The sequence below is a fragment of the Hylobates moloch genome, unplaced genomic scaffold, assembly GCF_009828535.3.
Source record: "Hylobates moloch isolate HMO894 unplaced genomic scaffold, HMol_V3 SCAFFOLD_6, whole genome shotgun sequence".
NCBI classification, from domain to species: domain Eukaryota; kingdom Metazoa; phylum Chordata; class Mammalia; order Primates; family Hylobatidae; genus Hylobates; species Hylobates moloch.
Genome location: NW_026652281.1, coordinates 27,254,164 through 27,280,363, shown reverse-complemented (window position 1 = coordinate 27,280,363; position 26,200 = coordinate 27,254,164). Strand labels below are relative to the sequence as shown.

Below are 26,200 nucleotides of genomic sequence, written 5' to 3'. Positions count from 1 at the left end.
ATATTCATTTCTTTAATTTGTTTTCTTCCACTAGATTGTAAATTCCATAATGCCTGAGACTTTGGTTGTTCCATGGATATATCTCCAGCCCTCAGGAGAGAGAGTGAAGCTTGGCTTTTGTAAGGTGCGCCTTAAATATTTGCAGATTGAATAAATGAATGATATGTTTTCTTTTTCTGCATATACAAAGCCAGTTTTCAAATGTTATCTTCTATAAAGTCTAGGCATTTACTTTGGATAACATGAGATTATATTATAGTATGAATCTGTCTAAACTGTTCTTAATTCCATTCGTCTCTTCTTAAAGTATTAGCATATTTTCATTACTAAAATTTTAGAGTATATCTCTATACTATACTACAGAGCAAATATTGCTTTTTATTATTTTCAGTTTTTATGTATTATTCATTTCTATTTTATAGCTTTACTCCATCTCAGTAAAAATATAATTAATCAATTTTCTATGAAAACTGGAAGAACCTGGAGGACATTATGTTAAGTGAAGTAAGCCAGATACAGAAGGACAAATACTACATGATCCCACATGTAATAAGAATCTAAAATAGTCAAACTCATAAAGGCAGAGTGAATGAAGGTAGAAATGGGGAGGTATTAGTCAAAGGGTACAAAGTTTAAGTTATGTAAGATGAATAAACCCTAGAGAGCTACTATACACTATAGTGCCTATAGTAATAATATATAAGGTATTATCGACTTAAACATTTGCTAGACGCTATGTCGTGTTATCACAAAAAGAAACAAATTAGTGAGTTAAAAATATAGAAGGCAAGATGAAACTTTTAAAAGTAATGGATATATTGATGACATTGATTTTGGTATTGGTTTCATAGGAGCATGTTTATCTCCAAGCTGATCAAGTTGTATATTTTAAATATGTAAAGCTTTTTGTATATCAGTAATACCTCAGTAAGTAATTAAAAATAAAAAATTTGGTCACTCCTATGTTTAAAAAAGAAAATAAATTTTCTATCATTTCCATTTTGCTAATAACTTTTAAAAATCCTGAGTGTTAAAATGTGTCAGATCCTTTTGCTGCATCTATTTGTGTGAGCTTATCTATCTTTTGTTAACATAATAAATTATGTTTATTTGCTTTTTGATTATTACAGCACTTTTGTATTCCTGAAATGAAACTTAGCCGTGATCTATAGTACTTTCTATACATTACTGAGCAACTGGATATGCTGTTTTTTTGTATTTTTTCCATGTCTGTTTATGATTTTTATTGGCCTATATCTAGTATCTTTTTAATGCTGTTGTCAGATTTTGGTATAGAGCTTATGCTGCCATGAAGAAGAGTGAGAGATACGCCCTTTTACTATCCCCTGAAAGATTGTTTTGTAAGATCGATGTTAGTCGTTACTTAGAATAGAAAAAGATATTGCTAAATCTATCCTTTTTGAAGATTTTCACTTGCAGATTCAATTTCTTTAATAGACATAAAGCTCTACACATTTTCTATTTATTCTTGGATCAGAATTGGTAAGTTTCACTTCTATCAAAATTTTCAAAAGTTTTTACATAAAGCTGCCATAGAAATTATTCATATTTGTAGTATTGGTATAGAAGTAAACTTTTTTATTTCTGATGTTTGCAATTTATAATTTTCATTTTTAAATTTTGATATTGATTTATCAAATTTATTAGCGTGTTAATAAACTAGTTTTTGGCCTCATTGATATTTCCATATTCTATACTTGTTTTCTAATTCATTGATTTCTACCATATTTCTTTTAATTCTATTTGAGTTTAATTTTTCACATTATCTTCTAGCCTCTTGAAATGAATGCTTAAAGACATGATATTCAGCCTTTCTTTTATAAAATATACAGGCAAGGTATATATTAACTATATACATATATTTGTCCCTAAGTGATGTCTTACTTAATTCTTACACGCTTATATGTGCCACAATTTTATTTCCATTCCATTTAAAATAATTTCTAATTTCCACTGTGATATCTTTAAAAAAACATGGGTTATTTAGATATGTTTTGTTTAACTTGCTAACAGTTGGGGATTTAAAGTTAAAATTTTTTAACTGATTTTTTCACTTCATACCACCGAGGCTAGAGAAAATGCTCTTTATGATTCCAATCATTTGAAATGTATTAAGGCTTTCTCTATTTTTCAATATGTGGTTGATGTCTATGATTATTATTTGTAATTTTAAAAGCAGGGATAATGTGTAGTCATTGAGTGTGGAAGTCTATATATGCCTATTATGTAAAGTTTGTTAAACAAGTTTTCAGTCTTCTATATCCTTAGTTCCTCTATATTTTCACCAGTAACTAAAAGGTATGTTAAATATTTTCATATGATTTATTTCTTGTACACATTTTATCAACTTTGTAATTTATACCCTTTAAAGCTAAATTTTGATACTTAGATACATTTAGGATTGTTATATCTTCCTGTAGAATCCATGCTTTATTTCATAAAGAAATGCCCTTTTTATGTCTTGTTATGCATATGATTTAAAATCTTTGTCTGTTGTTAGAAGTAAATTAGTTTTATGATTTTATATATTCCTCAATCTTTTTACTTTTAACTGTTCTCTCTATATCGGTCGTTTTTAAATAGTTGTTAATGATGCTATTTTTATTGTTTTAATCCAGAGTCCGATAGTTTTTTTCTAAACAGGAGAATATGCTCAATATACATTCCATGTGATTAGTGATCAGTTTCAGTTTATATCTACAATTCTATAATTCCTTTGTTTTTATAATTATTCTCCTTATTTTACTTCATCTGCTTACATCAATATAATTTTATTGTTATATTTTGTTCTATTTATCTGATAGCAGTGTATTCCTTAATATTCCTTGGCATATTAGAGTCTAAACCATGCAATATTAGAATTTGGATATTATAATGCTGTGACCACACTTATTCCCTTTTTATATTTTGTGCTATTGGTGTCATATGTTCTAATTCCTCATATATTTTAAACCTCAGCATTTCATTAATTTATTATTTTAAGTGGACAACATTCATTTTTTGAGTTTTTTTTTTTTTCTGCAATACTGGATCAATGTCAGAGATAATGTTCCTTCTGTGGTCTTTCTGTTGATAGTAAATTTTGATAATTCCATATTAATGATTATTTATTTCTGATATTTTGAAGATTTAATGTAATAGTTTTTTATACTTTTCATTGTATTGCTGAGTTTGATTTATCTTTTCAGATAAACATATGTTATTTATAACATATGTCTTTGAGAAAAAATATTTAAGTCAATTTGTTTTTAAAGAGAGTCATTAGTGAAATGTTAAACTGAAGAACAAGCTTAATAGATTAAGAATAAATTTGAGGTAAGACAGAGTATAGCTTACTTTATATGATTAGTGCCATAATTTGTTAAAATTAGGGTGGAAGAAATACCTCAAAGAAAGAAAATCTGAGAAAATATTTATGTGAATATGCTACGCAATATGTCAAACCTCATATTGAGCTTAATGCTCTATATTTCCAGAGTTTTCTTAAAGTTCTTTCCTTCTGTCCTACCACTGATTATATGCAAAATATTCGAGTCCTAGTCGAAATTACTGGCTCAACTACACTGAGGAAAATAATATTTCCTTCTAGCATAGTGTCCAGAATGAATCTAAGTAGAAGAAGGGAAGAAGAGAAGGACACAAGAAAGAAGACAAGGAAAAATGTCGACCTCAAAGAACTAGAAGAACAATACTGGAGTTATAAGCAACACCCAGAATTAGAGCAATCTGATTGGATTTACAACAGCTGATTATAGATACAAGAACTTTACCAAGCCATTTACAATTTTTGTGCTTCAATTTCATCATTTTAAAACAGAAAGAATTTACCTTATATACTTGTTGCTTAGATTATGAAAGAGTTATCTACACAAAAAGTACAATAAAGAAGAATATAAATGTAAGAATGTAGAGGGTCACAAACATAGTTTGAAATATCCTGGCCGGGCGCGGTGGCTCACGCTTGTAATCCCAGCACTTTGGGAGGCCGAGGCGGGTGGATCACGAGGTCAGGAGATCGAGACCATCCTGGCTAACACGGTGAAACCCCGTCTCTACTAAAAATACAAAAAAAAATTAGCCGGGCGTGGTGGCGGGCGCCTGTAGTCCCAGCTACTCGGAGAGGCTGAGGCAGGAGAATGGTGTGAACCCGGGAGGCGGAGCTTGCAGTGAGCCGAGATTGCGCCACTGCACTCCAGCCCGGGCGACGGAGCGAGACTTCATCTCAAAAAAAAAAAAGAAATATCCATACTTTTCATTTTGGAGTGAAAAAATGAAAAATACTAACTGTGTAAAATTAAATTCATTACTATATCAAAGTCAAGCCTGCCTATCAAGTCATTTGACAGTTAAAAATGTTTTGTTTATTCCATAAACTTTATCAAAAAACTAGTTCATTGTGAAATGGATGTTACTTACAGTGAAATCTCTAGAAGTTCTGAAATAGAATTTGAGTTTTATTTGCATTTTATTTTTACATTCTTACTACTCTACTAACTACATTCTGCCTAAGTAAATACGCTCAAAGTTTTAAAAGTAGGCTGAATGAATCACTGGTGGAAAAATAATGACCAGGAGCCAATATCAAGCTGAAAAAACAAGAATCCATAATCTCCATATGAGATGAAACTATGTGGTGAGATGGATTTAATGGGTCTGGGCTAACGTCGTGGTAAATGTATAATGGATATAGCTAAGACAAACAAGGTCCAACTCTAAACCAGCACAAGAAAAACAGTGCAAGGGCATTTGATTTCATTAAAAAGAAATTACATTTTAAATCAAAGTAAAAAATGTAAGCCATTACAATATTGAGGTAGTTAGTGGAGTTGACTGTATAAGAAATTGGCTACTACTTTGAAAGGGCTTCATCATTTTAAAGCCATACAAATATTTTTCTTGGATAAGGTTAAAATTATAAAGATATAAAAATTCAAAGAACAATGCCTTTTGGGGGTCAGAAAGTCTGAAAATCAAAAATTCGTGTATTTTCTTTTGTTCATAGGAAATGAAATGTGGTCTTTCATTTTTTTTCCCATCTAATATGTCAATATAGCAACTTTTGTCAAAGGAGATAAACATCTGGGTTGCTATGGGTAAGTTTTTCTCTTTTTCTTCTTAAGAGCAACCATGCTTTCCATTTGTCTGTGATACTAGAAATATTTCACTATTTTTCTACTCTATGCCTCAACTCTATTTGGCTTCATTAGATTTTGTAAATTGTCTCTAAATTTTATTCTGTGTTTATACTCTAAACAAATTTATACTTCAGGGTTTTTGTCTATGGAGTCTAAATAGTTTATCATTTTCTGACTGCAATTCCTGTAACATATTTAAAAATTAAACAAACTAACTTTTTCATGTTGAATTATATTGGAACAATGTTTTCTTTCTTCCTTATTTTTATATTTTTTCTTTTAAGTTTGTTCCCAATATCAACAAAAAATGTATTTTTAATGTGCCTTTATTTTATCTCCACTCACATAACTCCTGGGAAAAGTTTTTGTTTTTCTTGAGGATGAGGAACTATTTTAAAAATCACAATTTCTGTTCTTTACGATACAAAACATTCTATGCCAATCCCTTTATTTGCCTTGTGGCCAGTCTCAGTATTTCAGATGGTTTTTAGTAAGCTATCCAAAGACATGTAAAAACTGAAGCTCAGAGAGGCTAGGTAATACGCTTAGCTATTAGCTTGGTGCGAAAGTAACTGCAGTTTTTGCCATTACTTTCAACTCTAAAAACCACAATTACTTTTGCACCAACCTGATACTTAGCACAACCAGCTAGTTACCGAGCAATGGAATCAAAATTGGAACTCATTTATTAAGTCAATGTTTCTGCTCGTTCTAGTATATGAGGTTGCCTGTGGAGGAATCAAAGAATTAAAGATCTGACTGTAGCACTTTTACAATTTTTCTGTTTCATCATTTACACTTTTGCTATTGGTGTTTGTTTTCTATGTATTCCTTATTATTTAAATTTTCAGTAACAGGACAAGTTACTGAAAGAATGAATAGTGTCTTATAGGTTAAAGGCCTACACAGGCAGTTAGCTTGAAGTCAGGAGTTCAAGACCTGAATGGGAAACAGTGAAATCCCTTCTTTACAAAAAAAAAAAAAAAAAAAAAAGCTGAGTGTGGTATGCCTCTAGTCCCAGCTACTTGAGTGGCTGAAGTGGGAGGATCCCTTGAGCCCCAGCGGTTGAGGCTGCAGTGAGCCATGATCACACCACTGCACGCCACCCTGGGAAACAGAGCGAGACTGTCTCAAAATAATAATGATAATAATAGTAGTAATAATAATAAGAAGCTCAAGGGGTTTATATGTTACAATTTCTGCTATGTATTATGCTGTATATGTGTTATGTGAAAAAGAGAAAAAGGAACCAAAAAGATTTTACTATGAAACCAGAATGTGTTATGAAACCTCTCATGGAGGTGTGATTACAGGTAATGTTTAGTTTCTCCTTCATGCTAATCTGTGTTTTTTAAATTTTCTACAATGCCTACAGATTATTTTGATATGTATTGCTTTCAAGAACAACTGTTACTACAAATACCAAAGGGTACTTAAATAAATTATCCCTATCTCATTTGTCTCAAAATATGGGAACTGGGAATAATAGTTTAAAGTATAAAGGAGATCTATCTTTATTTTATTTATTATACTTTAAGCTCTGGGATACATGTGCAGAACGTGCAGGTTTGTTACATAGGTATACATGTGCCATGGTGGTTTGCTGCACCCATCAGCCTATCATCTACATTAAGTATTTCTCCTAATGCTATCCCTCCCCTAGCCCCCCACCCCCAAACAGGCCCTAGTGTGTGATGTTCCCCTCCCTGTGCCCACGTGTTCTCATTGTTCAACTCCCGCTTATGAGTGAGAACATGCGGGGTTTGGTTTTCTGTTCCAGTATTAGTTTGCTGAGAATGATGGTTTCCAGCTTCATCCATGTCCCTGCAAAGGACATTAACTCATCCTTTTTATGGCTGCACAGTATTACATGGTGTATATATACTACATTTTCTTTATCCATTCTATCAATCACTGATGGGCATTTGGGTTGGTTCCTAGTCTTTGCTGTTGTGAACAGTGCTGCAATAAACATATGTGTCCCTGTGTCTTTAGAGTAGAAAAATTTATAATCCTTTGGGTATATACCCAGTAATGGGATTGCTGGGTCAATGGTGATTTTGGTTCTAGATCCTTGAGGAATTGCCACACTGTCTTCCACAATGGTTGAACTAATTTACATTCGCACCAACAGTGTGAAAGCATTCCTATTTCTCCACATCCTCTCCAGCACCAGATCTATCTTTAAATCCCACTTTGCTCCTAGCATTTAACTCCAAGAGTTATGAAGTTTAAAGAGACAATAAATATAAAGCACTTGAGACAGTGCTTGGCACACAAGCAGTGATTAAGCAAGAACAATTTTGTAAAGTACCATTTTATCAATTTTATTAGATTCTGGGGTGCATTCTATGTTAGAAGGGATATCAGGGCACCCTAGAATGGGGTTTCATTTGTGATAGGATGACAAGGAGAACTTATGTGGCATAGAGCTGTAGCTATGCTAATTTTTATTTTGCTGCAGAGTTGTAACATGTCTAAACAATGCCCTGCCAACTCAGAAGCCACAAATAAGGGCACACAATTTTACAATTTGCTGAATCTTCTTTCTATTTGGAAGTTATGGGATGTGACAGAGGAGGCCCTTTTAGGGAAGCTTCATTCAGCCTATCCAGTGACAGAGTTACTCACTTCATCCTCAAGGTGAAACTACAGAAATTGCTTTGCCTTTGCACTGCCCTAGCAACTTCTGACCACTCTACACTATTTCTAAAATGCTGATCAGATTCTCTCAATAAACTCTTTCTTTCTTATTAAATTCCTTCCAAAGCTGTCTCTGTGCTGCTTATGCATGCATTAAAACTCAGATATTTAAGTTAATTTTCATTTGTTTTATATGTCTATTTCTCCTATTACAAACAATAAATTATGCAAAAAGTGTGCAACTTTAGTCAATAAATTGTAAAAACTTAAATCAGTATTTATGGATTGCTTGGAGAATGCACTGTAGTTAACTCTTAACTCTAAATGAGTAGATTATCATTTTATTTATTCCAAGGAACTGAAATAATCAGAGGTTTAGCAGGGGGTACTAAAAATGTTTAAATAATTGAAACTTTTCTCAATAATTCAAAGGAATAAGAAAACATTTTTCTTAGGGGACAACTTGAAATGTTTCTTAGGCCATCTGTATAAATAATATGACAGTTGCAACAACTTTTTAGCTTTTGAAACAAAAGAGAATTACGCTTCTTCCTAAATTAATAAAATATAATAGCAATATCATCTGTTGTAGGACATAATTAAACTATACTCAAAGGCATAAATAATAAAATTCTGTTCAAACAAATGCATTGCATTTGTTTTTAAATGGACCATTAAAGTGTGGCATTGAAACAAGCAGCAAATAAATCCATTGTCAGATTTTTCTAAGTACTATTCTTTACTAAATTTAAGTATTCCTTCAATCATATATTCATTATGATCACTATATATAGCCAAATGCAATCTCTGCACACATGAAAAAAAATTCTGGCAAAAGCTATGAGGCTAAGTTAGTGAATTAAAAGTCTCAGCAATTCTATTTTTTTTTTTTTTTTGGAAATAATTGGTGAAAGTGTTCAGATAGTAGAAAGGGAGAGAGAAAAAAGATAAAGGCCTCCAATATTTTGTTGGGTGGGACAAAAAAGAAATAGCAATTGCTCTTTGTTGCAGAAGTTGGAGACAAGTGGTTCATGCAACTTTTATAGTGATTTTCTAAACAATTAGATCATTTGTTCTGCAAAGTGTTCTCTGTTACCACTGATCTAAGCCTTCTCATTTGTTACTACAGTTACTTGGAGAATTCAGGTAAGGGGTATATTTAGGATTGTTCTTTTCTAACATATATAGAGTAACTGAAAGATTCCTAGGAAACTCTCTTATAGTTCTTGTTAAAGACACATTTAGATCCCAGGCTTGCTGATGATGTGGTGGGCATGGGAGAAATGGGTGCTTTGCATAAGTGTTTATGGTGGAAGAAGGATAGAATTTAAAATTATACCCCTATGGCAAACAATTTTACTTTGTTTAGCTCATCCTCTATTTTGCTACAGAATGTAATGTCTTAATTAAACTTTATGCTAAGTATTTTTTTTATAAATTTTACACTACGTATATCCATCCCAGAGTCTCATATAGCATGTTTCATGCTTGATGTACACTAATACTAAACAAAGTAAATATTGTAAAAATTTTAACCTGTAACAATAAAAAGTGAGACAGTTGAGTTTAATTGAGTTTAAAAATAACAGATCTTTCAGTATTAGGAAACATAATTTTAACAATCTGATATGGTTTGGCTGTGTCCCCACCCAAGTCTCATCTTGATTTATAGTTCCTATAATCACCACATGTCATGAGAGAGACACAGTGGGAGGTAATTTAATCATGAGGGCAATTATCATGCTGTTCTCATGATAGTGAGTGAGTTCTCATGAGATCTGATGATTTTATAAGGGGCTTTTCCCTCTTTTACTCAGCACTTCTGCTTGCTGCCATCAATCATGTGAAGAAGGACGTGCTTGCTTCACCTTCTGCCATGTTTATAAGTTTCCTGAGACCTCCCCAGCTATGCAAAACTGTGAGTCAATTAAAACTCTTTCCTTTATAAATTACCCAGTCTTGAGTATGTCTTTATTAGCAGCACGAGAATGGACAAATACAGTAAACTGATATGGGTAGAGTGGGGTGCTGCTATAAGGATACCTGAACATGTAAAAGCTAATTTGGAACTGGGGAACAGGCAGAGGTTGGAACAGTTTAGAGGACACAGATGATGACAAGAAAATGTGGGAAAATTTGGAACTTCCTAGAGACTGGGAGGGCTCAGAAGACAGGAATATATGGGAAAGTTTGGAACTTTCTAGAGACTTACTGAATGGCTTTGACCAAAATGCTGACAGTGATATGGACAATGAAGTCCAGGCTGAGGTGGTCTCAGATGGAGATGAGGAACTTGTTGGAAACTGGAGTGAAGGTGATTCTTCACTGTGCTTTAGCAAAGAGACTGGTGGCATTTTGCTCCTGCCTTAGAGATCTGTGGAACTTTAAGTTGAGAGATGATTTAGGGTATCTGGAAGAAGAAGTTTTTAAGCAGTAAAGCATTCAAAAGGTGACAGAGCATAAAATGTTGGAAAATGTGCAGCCTCATGATGGAGTAGAAAAGAAAAACGCATTTTCTGGAGAGAAATTCAAGCCAACTGCAGAAATTTGCATAAGTAATCAGAAGCCAATTGCTAATCTCCAAGAGAATGGGGGAAATTGTCCTCAGAACATGTCGGAGACCTTTGCAGCAGGCTCTCCCATCATAGATCCAGAAGCCTAGGAGGAAAAAATGGTTTCCTGGGCTGGGTCCAGGTCCCACCTGCTGTGTGTGCAGCTCAGGACTTGGTGACCTGAGTTCCAGTCACTCCAGCCATGGCTAAAAGAGGCCAAGGTACAGCTTAGGCCATTGCTTCAGAGGGTGCAAGGTCAGCCATGCTGCAGTGTGAATCAATTAAACCTTTTCCTTTTATAGATTACCCAATCTTGGGTATGTCTTAATTAGCAACATGAGAACTAATACACCATCCTTGTGAAGAGACACAAGTCTTTTTAATCTGAGCTAGAAGAAATTGTTCAGATAGATAAGTATGTGGGTCTCTAAAAATACATTTAAAACAATAAAGGACCATAGAATCTTACAATTATTTGTACTGAATTGAATGAATTTTATACTGCTTTATTTGCAAAAAAAGTAACATATATAAAATATAGAAACATATTCCATTAGTCTGTGACTCTTCAAAATAAGAAACTTCTAGCATCAATTAATAGTAAGTAGAGACAGCAAATATGCATCATTCAGTGGCTTTTAAATATTGTTGCTATTCATCACAGAGCTATTATGTATTATCAAATGTTCAATAATGACTAATATTGTAATTAGCATTTATTTCAAACCCATTATGTTATATATCAAAGTAATTATAATGCGTTTAGCCTTGTTTTCAGATTTATTGCAAGTACTAAATTGTAATAGCTAAAATATATTTCTGATTAATGTATTAATCTTATGTTTTATTACTTTCATAGAATGCAGGTATAAAAAATACATTTTTCAAACTTACTTTAAACTTAGTCAAAATTATATTTGTAAAATCAAAAATACCTTTGATAAGACAGCTGAAGCAATGTGTGTATAATGATCAGAGGTTTGCATAGCCTACAATTTTTTTACAAATAATATATTTACTCAACATACAAAACTCAACTGTTTTATGTATAGTAAATTTAATCACCAAAATATGCAAATATTGTTTGTCTGCCTCTTTTTTAAAATCCAGAAGGTCTCATTTTTCCCATATGTGTCTACAAATCAGTTTTACTTATAGGAAAACATGTACTGTGCTATTTTATGATAATTGATTTTATTGTGTGGTAGTTCATGACAGAGGAGAGAAGAGAAGCTCGAGGCAGGGCCTGTATCCAGAGGCTGGAGACCCACTGCAAGAGCTTTTGTAGCTTGTATGTAGCTATGTCTTACAGCTTTGAGTGCATGCATATTAATTATTTGTAACTGCTTTCATATGTGACAATCTGGTCTAAATTTAGGGCAAAATCACAGGAAGCAAATATATATATATATGTAATAAATATATTTATATTTATATCTCTGAAAAGAAACAGTCCAAGATGGGGAGTAAACTGAACCAAAATTCTGATTCAATTAATATATTAAATTGGAATCATTCCCTGAAGCTCTGGGATTACTCTCTGCATAGGTATTGGTTTACTATGAAGAGAACTATTCAGATACTGTAGTCATCTGAAGCAATGCTAAGTGAAGGAATAGAGAAACTCATAAATCCCTCTGTCTTGGAAGAATTAGTAAGGTAAGAATACATACATATTAGATAGAAGGAATTCAGTAATTTGAAGTAACATTTCTCAAACTATTTTGTCTGAGAAAATATTTCTTTGGAAACGGGATATGGAATAAAATTATAAAACATCGAAGGAAAAAAATGTAAAAGAACCATTGCCTTGCATAGACCAAGATTTCATAAGTTCACACAAAAATATTTATGCAATATAAATTTATAAATTGGAATTTATTAAAATTAAGAAAACCGTGTTCATATAAATGTAGCATTTATAGAATTTTTAAAGACTAAAATATGGGTAGAAAGCATTTGTAATATATACATTTGACAAAAGACTCTTATCCAGTATACATCTCTCTATGTGTGTATGCATGAATTCCTTCCAATCCAACATATTATGCCACTGAAACCCCACTAGTATGACTAACATGAAAAAGATAGTTAATATTAACTACTGGGAAATATGTAGAAAGTGTCATTCATTTTATTTCTTTTTTTTTTTTTTTGGAGACAGAGTCTTGCTCTGTCACTCAGGCTGGAGTGCAATGGCACGATCTTGGCTCACTGCAACCTCTACCTCCTGGGTTCAAGCAATTCTGTTGCTTCAGCCTCCCAAGTAACTGGGATTACAGGTGCCCACCACCACACCCAGCTAATTTTTGTATTTTTAGTAGAGATGGGGTTTCACCATGTTGGTCAGGTTGGTCTCAAAGTCCTAACCTTAGGTGATCCACCTGCCTCTCCCAAAGTGCTGGGATTACAGGTGTGAGTCACAGCACCTAGCCATTTTCAATACTGGTAAATTGTTATGACCAGTTTAGCTAAAATTTTGGTAATATCTATTTAAGCTAAGCGTGCATATTACCTATAATTCAGCAATTTTACCCTGGGAATTATTTCCAATAGAAATTTATTTATATATTTGCCAAAGTATAGAGCACCTTTTTTGTAGTAGTTAAAAGCTGTCAAACATACAAATGTCTATAATTCTTAGAATGGATAAATTATGCTATGTCCTTTACAGGTCATGTGAAGCCAGTAGTACTCTCATACAAAAACTGAACAAATAAGTATACAAAAAGAAATGACCAGCTGGGTGTGTTGGCTCATGCCTGTAATCCCACACTTTGGGAGGCTGAGGCAGGTAGATCATGAGGTCAACAGATCGAGACCATCCTGGCCAACTACTACTAAAAATACAAAAATACAAAATTACTAAAAATACAAAAATTAGCTGGGCATAGTGGTGCGCACCTGCAGTCCCAGCTACTCAGGAGGCTGAAGCTGGAGAATTGTTTCAACCCAGAGGGCAGAGGTTTCAGTGAGCCGAGATCACACCACTGCACTGCAGCCTGGTGAAAGAAAGAGTGAGACTCGGTCTCAAAAGAAAAAAAAAAAGGAAATGACCAATGTCTCTCATGAACTTAGACACAAAAATTTTCAACAAAATAAATATGATCAAGAGGAATCTACCAATGTATAAAAATATTTACACACCATGGCCAAGTTGTACTTATTTCTGGTATGCAATACTGGTTTGCTATTCAAAAATTATTCAGTGTAATCTACTATATCAGCCAACTAAAGAAGAAAAATTATTTGATCATACTAATTGGCCTAGAAAATCTAAATTCTATTCCTGCTAAAATTCTCACCAACTTAATAACAGAATAAATACCTCAACTTGATAAAGAACACATACAAAGAACCTACAGCTAGTATCACACTTCACAGTGAGAGACTGTACGCATTTTCTGTAAGACTGTTAAGGAATGCCTGTTCTTATCACTTTTATTAAGTATAGTACAGAAACATCTAGCCAGCACAATAAATAAAGGAAATATAAGATACACAGAAAAAAAAGAAATAAACTGTCCTTATTTGTAGATAGCGTGATAATAAACATGGAAAATGCCAAGGAAGCTTACCCTTCAATCCACCCCACCCTGCCCCACCCCGGCCACAAAAAGCCCTATCAGAAAAAAAAAAATGAATTATTCCAGGTCACAGCATAAAAATCAACAGACAAATCAAATTTCAATTTACCTAAACTAATAATGAACCTTTGGAAACAGAAATTATAAACACAATACCATTTGTAATTGTTCTACAGAAAATAATACACTGAGATTAAAAACTTCAAAAATAAATATAGTACCTATATGCTGACAATTTGAAAATGCTGATGAAATAATTTTTTGAAAGACCTAAATAAATGGAGAGACATATCATATGTATGGATTGAAAAAGTTAACATAGTAAAGATGCATATTCTATCAAAATTGAGCAATAGGTTTTATACACGTTCTATTAAAAAACCATCACTTTTTGGTTGTGTGTGTGTGTGTGTTTGGTATACACGACAAAATGTAGGACTAACATTCAGAAAACTAAAACTGGACCCCTTCCTTACACCTTATACAATAATTAACCGAAGATTAATTAAAGACTTAAATGTAAAACCCAAAACCATAAAAACGCTAGGAGAAAATATAGGAAATACTATTCAGGACATAGGTATGAGCAAAGATTTTATGATTAAATCACCAAAAGCAATTGCAACAAAAGCTAAAATTGACAAATGCGATCTAATTAAACTAAGGAGCTACTGCACAGCAAAAGAAACAACCCCATCAAAAAGTGGGCAAAGGACATGAACAGACACTTCTCAAAAGAAGACATTTATGCAGCCAAAAAACACATGAAAAAATGCTCATCATCACTGGCCATCAGAGAAATGCAAATCAAAACCACAGAGATACCATGTCACACCAGTTAGAATGGCCATCATTAAAAAGTCAGGAAACAACAGGTGCTGGAGAGGATGTGGAGAAATAGGAACACTTTTACACTGTTGGTGGGACTGTAAACTAGTTTAACCATTGTGGAAGTCAGTGTGGCGATTCCTCAGGGATCTCGAACTAGAAATACCATTTGACCCAGCCATCCCATTACTGGGTATATACCCAAAGGACTATAAATCATGCTGCTATAAAGACACATGCACACGTATGTTTATTGCGGCACTATTCACAATAGCAAAGACTTGGAACCAACCCAAATGTCCAACAACGATAGACTGGATTAAGAAAATGTGGCACATATCCACCATGGAATACTATGCAGCCATAAAAAGTGATGAGTTCATGTCCTTTGTAGGGACATGGATGAAACTGGAAACCATCATTCTCAGTAAACTATCACAAGGACAAAAAACCAAACGCCACATGTTCTCATTCATAGGTGGGAACTGAACAATGAGAACTCATGGACACAGGAAGGGGAACATCACACTCCGGGGACTGTTGTGGGGTGGGGGTAGGGGGGAGGGATAGCATTAGGAGATATACCTAATGCTAAATGATGAGTTAATGGGTGCAGCAAACCAACATGGCACATGGATACATATGTAACAAACTTGCACATTGTGCACATGTACCCTAAAACCTGAAGTATAATAATAAAAGAAAAAAAAAAAGAAAGTATCATCAGACATAACAGGCAACTTACAGAATGGGAGAAGATTTTTGCAATCTACACATCTGACAAATGTCTAATATCTAGAATTTACATGGAATTTAAACAAATTTACCAAAAAAAATATCAAAAATTGGGCAAAAGACATGAACAGACACTTCTCAAAAGAAGACATTTATGTGGCCAACAAACATATGAAAAAAAAGCTCAATGTCACTGATCATTAGATAAATGCATATCAAAACAGCAATGAGATACTATCTAATGCCAGTCAAAATGGCAATGATTAAAAAAGTCAAGAAACAGCAGATGCTAGTGAGGCTGTGGAGAAATAGGAATGTTTTTACACTGTTAGTGGGAATGTAAATTAGTTCAACCATTGTGGAAGACAGTGGGGCAATTCCTCAAGTATTTAGAATCAGAAATGCCATTTGACCCAGCAATCCCATTATTGGGTATATACCCAAAGGAATATAAATCATTCTATTAAAAAAATGTAAAAAATTGTAAGGCTAGACAAGACAAAGAGTTATTAGCCTTGATACTAAAGGCATGGTCCATAAATGGCAAAATTATAAATTAATTATACCTCGCCAAAATAAAAATAACTTTTGCTTTGTGAAGAATCTGTGAAAAAAATGACAATCAAGCTACATACTGAGAAAAAAATATTGGCAAAATATATATCTCACAAAAAATTTGTATATCTAGATTATATAAAGAACTATGTCTCAAAATAAATAACTCCTATAACACAACATTAAGAAATAAACCAAGTAAAAAAATGGGCAAAAGACATAGACCTTTTACTTAAGTATATAGATGGCAAACAAGTACCCGAAATTATTTTTGACACTATTAGCCACTGAAGAAATAAAAGCACAATGAATGAGATACCTATCACAATGGCAAAATTAAAAAAAAATTGTGAAAACACCAAATGACAGCAGGGATGCAGAGAAACAGAATTACTCATACACTGATGGTGGGAATGTAAAATAGTACAGACACTCTTGAAAATAGATTGGCAATTTCTTGAAAAATATTAAGCATATATTTACATATCAGCCAGAAATTACATTTCTAGTCAATAATCCCAGAGAAATAAAAACTTATGTTTATACGAAAACATATATATGAATGTTCAGAGCACCACTATTCATAATAACTCAACATTGAAAACACCTCCAATGTCCTTCAATGGTGAATTTTTAAACACTGTGCTACATCCATACCATGGAATACTACTTAGCAATACAAAGGAACATATTATAAATATATGAAATAACTAGGATGAAGCTCAAGGCAAATATACTTAGTGAAATAAGCAAGTTTTAAAAGTGCCATACTATTTGATTATATTTATTTAACATTCTTGAAGTGACAAAATTGTGGAAACAGCAAATAAATTAGTAGTTCTCGGGGGCTAAAGATAGGGGTGGGATGGTAGGAGAGAATGCTGTGCAGGTGGATGCAGCCATCAAAGGGATATCAAAGCAGGAAGATCCTTGTGAAGTTGGAACTGTTTTATATCTTAACTATGGTGACAATTACATAAAAACAAAAATGTGATTGCATTAGGGTTCTCTAGAGGGACAGAACTAATGGAGTGTGTGTGTGTGTGTGTGTGTATGCGTGTGTGTGTGTATGAGTTTATTAAGGTTTTTTTTGTTTTGTTTTTGTTTTATTTTTTAGATGGAGTTTCACTTGTTATCTAGGCTGAAGAGCAATGGCGCGACCTTGGCATACTGAAACCTCTACCTCCCAGGTTCAAGTGATTCTCCTGCCTCAGCCTCCCAAGTAGCTGGTATTACAGGCACACACCATCACGCCCAGCTAAGAGTTTATTAAGTACTAATTCACATAATCACAAGGTCCCACAACAGGCCGTCTGCAGGCTGAGGAGAAAGGAGAGCCAGTCCATGTTCCAAAACTGAAGAACTTGGAGTCCCGTGTTCAAGGGCAGGAAGCATCCAGCACAGGAGAAACATGTAGTCTTGGAGGCTAGGCTGGTATCTCTCTTTTCACATTTTTCTGAACTGCTTATATTCTAGCTGCTCTGGCAGCTGATTAGATTGTGCCCACTCAGTCTAAGGGTGGGTCTGCTGTCCCAGCCCACTGACTCAAATGTTAACCTCCTTTGCCAACACCCTCACACACACACCCAGGATCAATACTTTGTATCCTTCAATCAATTGACACTCAGTATTAACCATCACAGTGATACAATTGCATAGAACTAAATACATACAAACACACACATAAAGTGCATGTAAAATGTGAAATCCGAATAAGGTCAGTGGATTATGCCAATGCCAATATCCCTGCTGTAATATTGTACTATAGTTATGCAAAATTTTATCATTTGTGGAAACTGAGTTAAGGGTATATGTAATTTCTCTGTACTGTTTCTCACAATTGCATATGAACCTATAATTTCTCAAAACAAAAATGTAATTAAGTATTCTGGATAGTCCATGGATGTCAGTTGTTCACCTTATATTTGTTCTTTATATTTGGAAAGTAAATCAGTACAAAAGAGTATATTCTATATAATGTCTTTTTATAACATTAAAACTTGGAAAAATAACTTTACGATGTTACCTGTCAGGATAGTAGAGAGGGCCATGAGTAAAAGTGGACATGAAAAAGGCTTCAAAATTATTCATCATGCCTCGTGTCTTGGTCAATGTAATTCTGTTTGTAAGAGTGTTCATTTTGTGAAAATTAAGTGAGCTGATCATTTATGAGTCGTGCACCTTTCTGTTTACAGCTTTTGATTCAATTTGTTTAAAAGTTTATTTTTAAAGACATGTTTGAGTCTAATACGTTTGAGAAAAAGTGGAATTCACAATAAAATTTAAAGACACACAATGTACATTAGCAATAACAAGGCTATGGTAAGTTGTATTATAAATAACCTGGCTTAATCTCTCCTCCTCCATTTTGTTATGATACCACTTCTATAAATATTAGGATCATAGAACCATTTGAGAGATACATTTTAGAAATAAATATATCCAAATGTGTGTATTATGGATATCTACACATACACTCACAAACACACATACACACACACATAAAAGTAGGTATTCCATGAAGCCATTTGAGTAATGCTAAAATGGAGAGTCAAGAAGGCTGTGTTCAAATCTCTGAAAAATCCTTGAGATCTCGAATCCCCAGAGCTCTGAAAAAGCTCTAATATATAAACCAGAGTAATTCAAACTGATCAAGTTTTAAATAATAAGAATATCTTAATAATTTCATTAACCAGCCTTTAAGAGAGATTATAATCAACCCCCTTCAAATGTATTACTAACAGTAATCTACATAAAACAGTATAGAAGGAAATTTACTACTGATTAAAATGTGGCTTGAGGATATTCTGTGTATTTTAGTTGTTCACTTTATGTTTATTCTCCTGCTATGTGGGAAATTAGCTATAAAATATGAAATATGAAGATAGGTGGGGGAAGGACCTCTGTGATAAATGACAAAAGATTTGTCTAAAATGTTTAAAATGTTTTCATCAAGAATAGAAACATCACTTATAAATAAATGTATTAGAACTTCAGGTGCATACTTTATTTTGTTACATTTGAACATTACAAGGTGTGGGAATGTAATTCTCTGCAGGGAAAGAAGCAGATGAAAACATGGTTACTAAGTAGGAAAATTACATATTTAGAAGCCCTTCCTTCTAATATATCTATTCTGACTCTTATAAGCCTGAGGTCCTGAGCTTCTAATTCTTGCTAATATGTTTGTCAATAAGCACAGATTTATTAATGATCCATTATGGATCTAGAATGCTCCAGAATAGAAGGTGAATAGACGTAGGTTTTTTGTTTGTTTAAGATTAAATCTAAAAACACACAAATACAGAATTCTCTTCTCTGTTTACTGATTTTTCTATAAAGCTACTGAATGGTAATCTTTTTCAAAACTCTTGAATATTTCTGTTTGGAATGATTATCTCTCTGACATATTAGTCTAATATTTTCAAGCTGAATTTCATTTTCTTGTTTCTTACTACATTTATCACCTCTGTAGGTAATTTATTTCTTTGTTTATTACAGTCTTTTGTCCACCTACCAGTATACTATAATTCACGTGTTCCACAAACATGCAGTTTGCCTTTCTTTTTAGATTTTAATCTAATGTTAAAGATGATTACAACTCACACCAAATCCTATAGAATTTTCTCTTTGGAAATTTTCACATCCCATTCAATGACATGTGTCATTACTCTTTAGGAATTTTGAGCCCTTTTTAATGTATGAAATTGTTCTTCTCAAATATCATAAGTCAATTTTGAAAATACTATTTTATGATGTCATATCAAATATTTCATAAACAGAATTTTACATGAGATAATACTCGTGATATCTGAAACATCTGATTAATTTTCTCAGGAAATAATCTATGGCTATATATGGTCATCTATATTTTAAGCTGCTCTTTAGCAGTCATTTTGAAATATCAAATATGCAGAGATATAAGTAGTTCCTTACAAATTTAGTCAATGTCATCGTATTGATGTATATACGTACAATTACACATGTATATGTGTACATCATATACGTGTACAATTGTATGTGTGCAGACAACACACATACGCTTTGATAACTTCTATTTACTTTAATAATCCCATTTGAAATATAGTACCAAAAATATTCTGACCCATTTTTTCACTCAAATATATCCCCCATCAACAATGCAGGCAATGGAGCCCATTCCTGGCAGTTTTTCAGATCTATTAAAACAATATTGATATCCAGAATACAATATATTTGCTAATTTCTTTGAGTTCCCTTCAATTATATAAAGCACTTTTTATAATATATTTTGTTAATAGCATCTACCATAGTACACAACTTCCCACAAAACATTTCTTATTGATAGTGCTGTTTCCTCGTTTCCATTAATGGATGAATGAATAAATAAACAAGTTTGTATATTAGCATTAGTTTTACAAGTTGATTAATAATCTCATCTTTCTTATACATTTGTTGAATATTCTATCACCTATTATTTTTCATGCACAGATGAAGATATAATAGTAAACAATATTTCAAAAACTCAATTTTAAGGACATAATAGTCTTCCTAATAAATATTTCTAAGGTGGTATTGGCCCCTATTGGATGTATGGTTTGCAGATCCATTCCCCAGTTTCACAGGTTTCATTTCACTTTGTTGATTGATTCCTCTGCTGTGTAGGAATTTTTAGTTTGATATATAGTTCTACTTATTTTTGCATTTGTTGTCTGTGTTTTTGAAGTCCTATTCATAATCTCTTTACCAAGACCAGTGTCGGAGATTTTTCTTTATGTTTTTCTGCTAGGAGTTTGACAGTTTCAGGTCTTACATTTAAATCTTTAATCCATTTTGAGACTTTTTTTGTTATAATTAGCAGGGAGATAAGAGACCAATTTTATTCTTCTGCATGTGGGTATCCAGTTTTAACAATGCCATTTGTTGAGGAGACTATCTTTTCCCCATTGTGTGTTCTTGTCAACTTTGTTGAAAATAAACAGCCCATAAATGCATAGATTTATTTCTGAGCTCTCTATTCTGTTCCATTGGTCTATATGTTTGTTTTTATGCCAGTATTATGCTGTTTTGATTACCATCCGTTTTTTTCTTAACAAATTGTTTTCATTGTTTAAACAGATTGATATTGTATTTTATAAGAACTCTGCACATAAAAATTGTTTAAAACAACATCAAAATAGTAAAAGGATTGAATATACATGTATGTGGAAAAATCTTATATATGTTAAATAATGAATACCAGAAAGACTTCTATAACTTGCAGGTCTCTGGTGAAAAATGAGAACATTAATATATTCTATATTGAGTTTTTGTGAGCAATAAATTAGGCTGAAATTTAGAATATTGTACAGTGTCTGTTTCACAGTGGGTAGTCAAAAATTATAACCATTTTTGGTATTCTTATGGCTTTCTGATAACTGTAGCTTTGTGGTATGTTTTGAAGTCAGGTAGCATGATGCCTCTGGCTTTGTTCACTTTGCTCAAGATTGCTTTGGCTATTCAGAGTCTTTTGTGTTTCCTTGTGAATTTTATAATTTTATTTTTATTTCTGTGAAGAATCTCACTGGAACTTTAATAGGAGGTTAAGTCTCCAGATTGCTTTGGGCAGCACAGACATTTAAACAACATTAATTTTTCTGATCCATTGATCATAGACTATCTCTTCATTTATTTGTGTCTTCTTCAATCTCTTTCATCAGTATTTTATAGTTTTCAGCTTTATAGTTTTCATCTTCTTGGTTAAATTTATTCCTAAATAGTTTTATTTTAATTTTATAGCTATTATAAATGGTATTGTTTTGATTTTTCAGCTAGCTTTTTGTTAGTATAAATAAACTATGGGTTTTGTATATTGATTTTATGTTTGAAATTTACTGAGTTTGTTTTAGTTCCAACAGTTTTTTGATGTAGTTTTAGGGTTATTTGTGTATAAGATTATGTCTTCTGAAAGCAGAGACAATTTAACTTTTTCCTTTCTAATTCGGATGCCTTTGTTTTTCTCTTGCCTAACTGTTCTGGCTAGGACTTCCAGTATCATATTGAAAAGAAGTGATGAGAGTGGGCATCCTTGTCTTGTTGTGATTTAGAGGAAAATATTTCAACTTTTCATTGAGTATATTAGCTGTGGGTTTGTCAAATATAGTCTATTATATTGAGGTACATTTCTTCTATACCTAAGTTGTTGAGAAAAATTATGAAAGTATGTTGAATTTCATCAAATGCTTTTTCTGCATCTATTGAGATGATCATATGATTTGTCCTTCATTCTGTTAATCTAATACATCACATTTTTAGATTTGCATATGTTAAATTATTGTTGCATCCCAGAGATACATTCCATTTAAGCATGGTTTCTAATTTTTTAAATGTGTTGATTTTCTATGCTAGTATTTTGTTGAGAATTTTTGCATCTATGTTTATCAAGTATATTGGCCTCTAATTTTCTTTTCTTGTGATGTCCTTGCCTGGCTTTAGTATCAGTGTCATACTGGCCTCATAGAATGAGTTCAGTGGTGTTCCCTCTTCAATTTTTGGAAGAGTTTGAGAAGGGCTGCTATTATTATTTAAATGTTTGCTGGAATTCACCAGTGAAGCCATGTAGTCTGGACTCTGTTGAGATATATTTGATTAATAATTCAGTCACCTTACTCATTATTAGTATGTTCAAGTTTTATATTTATTCATGAATTAGCCTTAGTAGGTTGTATGTTTCTAGCAATTTGTCCATTTTTTCTAGGTTATTCAATTTGTTGGTGTATAATTGTTCATAATAGTCTCCTATGATCCATTGAGTTTCTGTGGTGTCAGTTGTAATGGCCCCTTTTTCTTCCTGATTTTTGTGATTTGAGCCTTCATTTTTTGGTATTCTTGTAAAATATATGCCAATTTTCTTTACTTTTACAGAAAAGAAGAAAGAAATGAGATCAATTATACTCTGTTTGTGGAAATGTAATTAGTATAGCCATTATGAGAAACATTATGGAGATTTCTCAAAAAAATAAAAATAGAAGCAACATATCACCTACTAATTTCTTTTCTAGGTATATATACAAAAGGAATTAAAATCAGTATCTCAAAGAGATGTCTGCACTCCTATGTTCACTGCATAATTATTTACATTAGTCAAAATATGGAAATAACCTAAGTATCTGATGATAGATGAGTAAAGAAAATGTGTTACGTGTACACACAGAAATGTATTAGGACATACTTGCATTGCTATAAAGAAATACATGAGATTGGGTAATTTATAAAGAAAAGAGGTTCAATTTGGCCACAGTTCTGCAGACTGTACAAGTATGGCACTGGCACCTACTCAGCTTCAGGAAGCCTCATGGGGAAGGGCAAAACGGGAGCAGGTGGGACAAAGAGAGAGAGAGGAAGGTGCCACACACATTTAAACATCTTCATTCACAATTGTGAGGACAGCACCAAAGGCATGCTAAACCATGCATGGGAAATCTACCCCCATGATCCAGTCACCTCCCATGAGGCCCCACTTCCAATGCTGAGGATTACATTTCAACATGAGGTTTGGGCAAATATACAAACTATATCACATATTGAAAGATTATTCAGCTTTAAAATAGGATGAAATCTAGCCATTTTCAATAACATGTATGAATCTAGAGAACATTATGCTTAGCAGAATGAGCCAGGCATAGAACCACAAATACTGCATGATCTCACTTATATGTGGAATCAAAAGAAATCTAACTTGTAAAAGAGAACAGAAAGGTGATGGCTTGAAGTTGTGCGGAGCAGGGAGTAATGAAAATTAGGGGGGTTGATCAGGCATGGTGGCTCACACTTACAATCCCAGCACTTTGGGAGGCCGAGGTGGGTGGATCACTTGAGGCCTAGAGTTCGAGACCAGCCTGGCCAACATGGTGAAACCCTGTCTCTACTAAAAATACAAAAAATTAGCCAGGCATGGTGGCAGCTGCCTGTAATCCCAGCTACTTGGGAGGCTGAGGCAGGAGAATCACTTGAACCCAGGAGGCAGAGGTTGCAGTGAGCCGAGATCACGCCATTGCACTCCAGCCTGGGCAACAAGAGTGAAACTCCATCGAAAGAAAGAAAAGAAAAGAAAGAAAGCAAGAAAGAAAATTAAGGGGGTTTGGTGAAGGGGTATAAACATTCAGTTATAAAATGAATAAGTTCTGGAAATCAACTGTATAACATGGTAACTATAGTTAATAATCATATATACTTGAAATTTGCTAAGTGTTTTCACTACAAACATACAAAAACAGTATCTATATGAGTTGATGGATATGTCAATTTGATTGTGGTAATCACATCATAATGTGTATGTACATATATATCAAAACCATGTTGTACACCTTAAATATATTCAATTTTTTTTTAAAATTATACTTCATATTAAAGCTGGAGGAAAATTTTATACTGGAAAGCTTAAGTTGTACCAGTATGTACCATTTCAATTATAAGTATACATTAACACACAGCTCCACTGCTGCTTTGAAAAACTGAATCTATAATATACAAATCAATTCATGAATACTTTAATTTATATTTTTTAAAAATAAGAGCTCCACTTAAATAATACACAAATATATGTTGCCAAAAAACACATAATCTATCTAAAGAAATATAAATTGTAATAGACTAGTTCTTTGGAAAAAAATTAACTCATAGAAAATAGATCTTGGCTGGGCATGGTGGCTCACGCCTGTAATCCCAGCACTTTGGGAGGCTGAGGTGGGTGGATCACGAGGTCAGGAGATCAAGACCATCGTGGCTAACGCAGTAAAACCCTGTCTCCACTAAAAATATAAAAAAATTAGCCGGGTGTGGTGGCGGGCGCCTGTAGTCCCAGCTACTCGGGAGACTGAGGCAGGAGAATGGTGTGAACCTGGGAGGCAGAGCTTACAGTGAGCCGAGATCACGCCACTGCACTCCAGCACTCCAGCCTGGAAGACAGAGCGAGACTCCACCTCAAAAAAAAAAAAAAAAAGAAACTAGATCTTTAAACATAATATTTGTAAGCTGAGAATAAATGGAAATCTTATAAATGCATACTGTAATTTTAGTTATGCTAGTTTTTGTTTCACAGGACACTTTAGTCATTTTGGTCATGTGCAATAAGGCTAGGTCATATATTCTCTGAAAATATTGTTGCAATTAGCAAAATTGTAAAATATAAACAACCGGGTATTTCCATTTACATAAAAAGAATTTCCATTGTATTGCTTTAACATTCATATTTTAAAAAATATTACTTAAACTATATGTAGTTTTGTATTTTTTTCTCCAGAATGAGAATATGGTTCTTTATGCCTTTTTCTCCTGTGTACTTCTTACTAATCATTTTCCATGTGCACATGTACCCTAGAACTTAAAATTTAAAAAAGCCATGCAAAAAGGAAAAAAAAATAAAAAAATAAACTGTAAAAAGAAAATGCATTGAAATTAAAAACCAAATTAGCAATAATAAAAATTCTCAATAAAAATTTTACAAAATAATTTTTAAAAAGAAAGAAAAAACAAACTAAATATCAGCATATTAGAATATATTGGTTAATAGTTTTTATCTTTTTTCTAGTTATAACCAAAACTTCTGTCTTCTTTGTATATTCTCTTTCAAATATTTTGTTAAGTAATACCTCATCTGTAAATATGTATTAAATATTTGCTATTAATTACCATATACCAGGCACTGTGGTAGGCATGCCTTCATGTCTTCAAGTCTTAACAATATAGTATCTTTATAAGCTGGAGCCCTCAATTTCAAACTGGAAGTATATTCCACACTTACAAGCAAGTACAAATACAAATTCCGCAGAAGCAGTCTAATACTTTGCTCTTTGTTTCCATTATACTCATACTCTTTGCCTCATTTGGTGACGTTGATTCTTATTTCCTCTTTGCCTCACCCATACCCCATTTCCTCATGACTTGACTCCCCTTATTCAAACTAGAATATCTGCTTCTAATTAACCTTTTATGTCTGCTCTCAGCTCTGGATTTGCCATATATCTAGAGCCACAGAATCACATGGGATCTTACTAGATGGACAAGCGTCCCCGGTTGTCAATATGGGGGAAAGAAGATTAATTTCAGCCTGAGCACCAAACAGCCTAGCTCAGAAACATCTCCAATATATTTCTTACTGCTTCAATCAATGTCACCTTCGTTATCA

At 33.2% G+C, this 26,200-nt stretch overlaps 1 long non-coding RNA gene across 1 annotated transcript; it reads left to right on the top strand.

Annotated features, from left to right (window-relative positions):
- Positions 1 to 26,200, top strand: LOC131383697 (uncharacterized). The gene is made up of 3 exons (XR_009213932.1): positions 1 to 124; positions 9,617 to 9,717; positions 26,019 to 26,200. It is a non-coding gene; the product is annotated as an uncharacterized LOC131383697 (long non-coding RNA).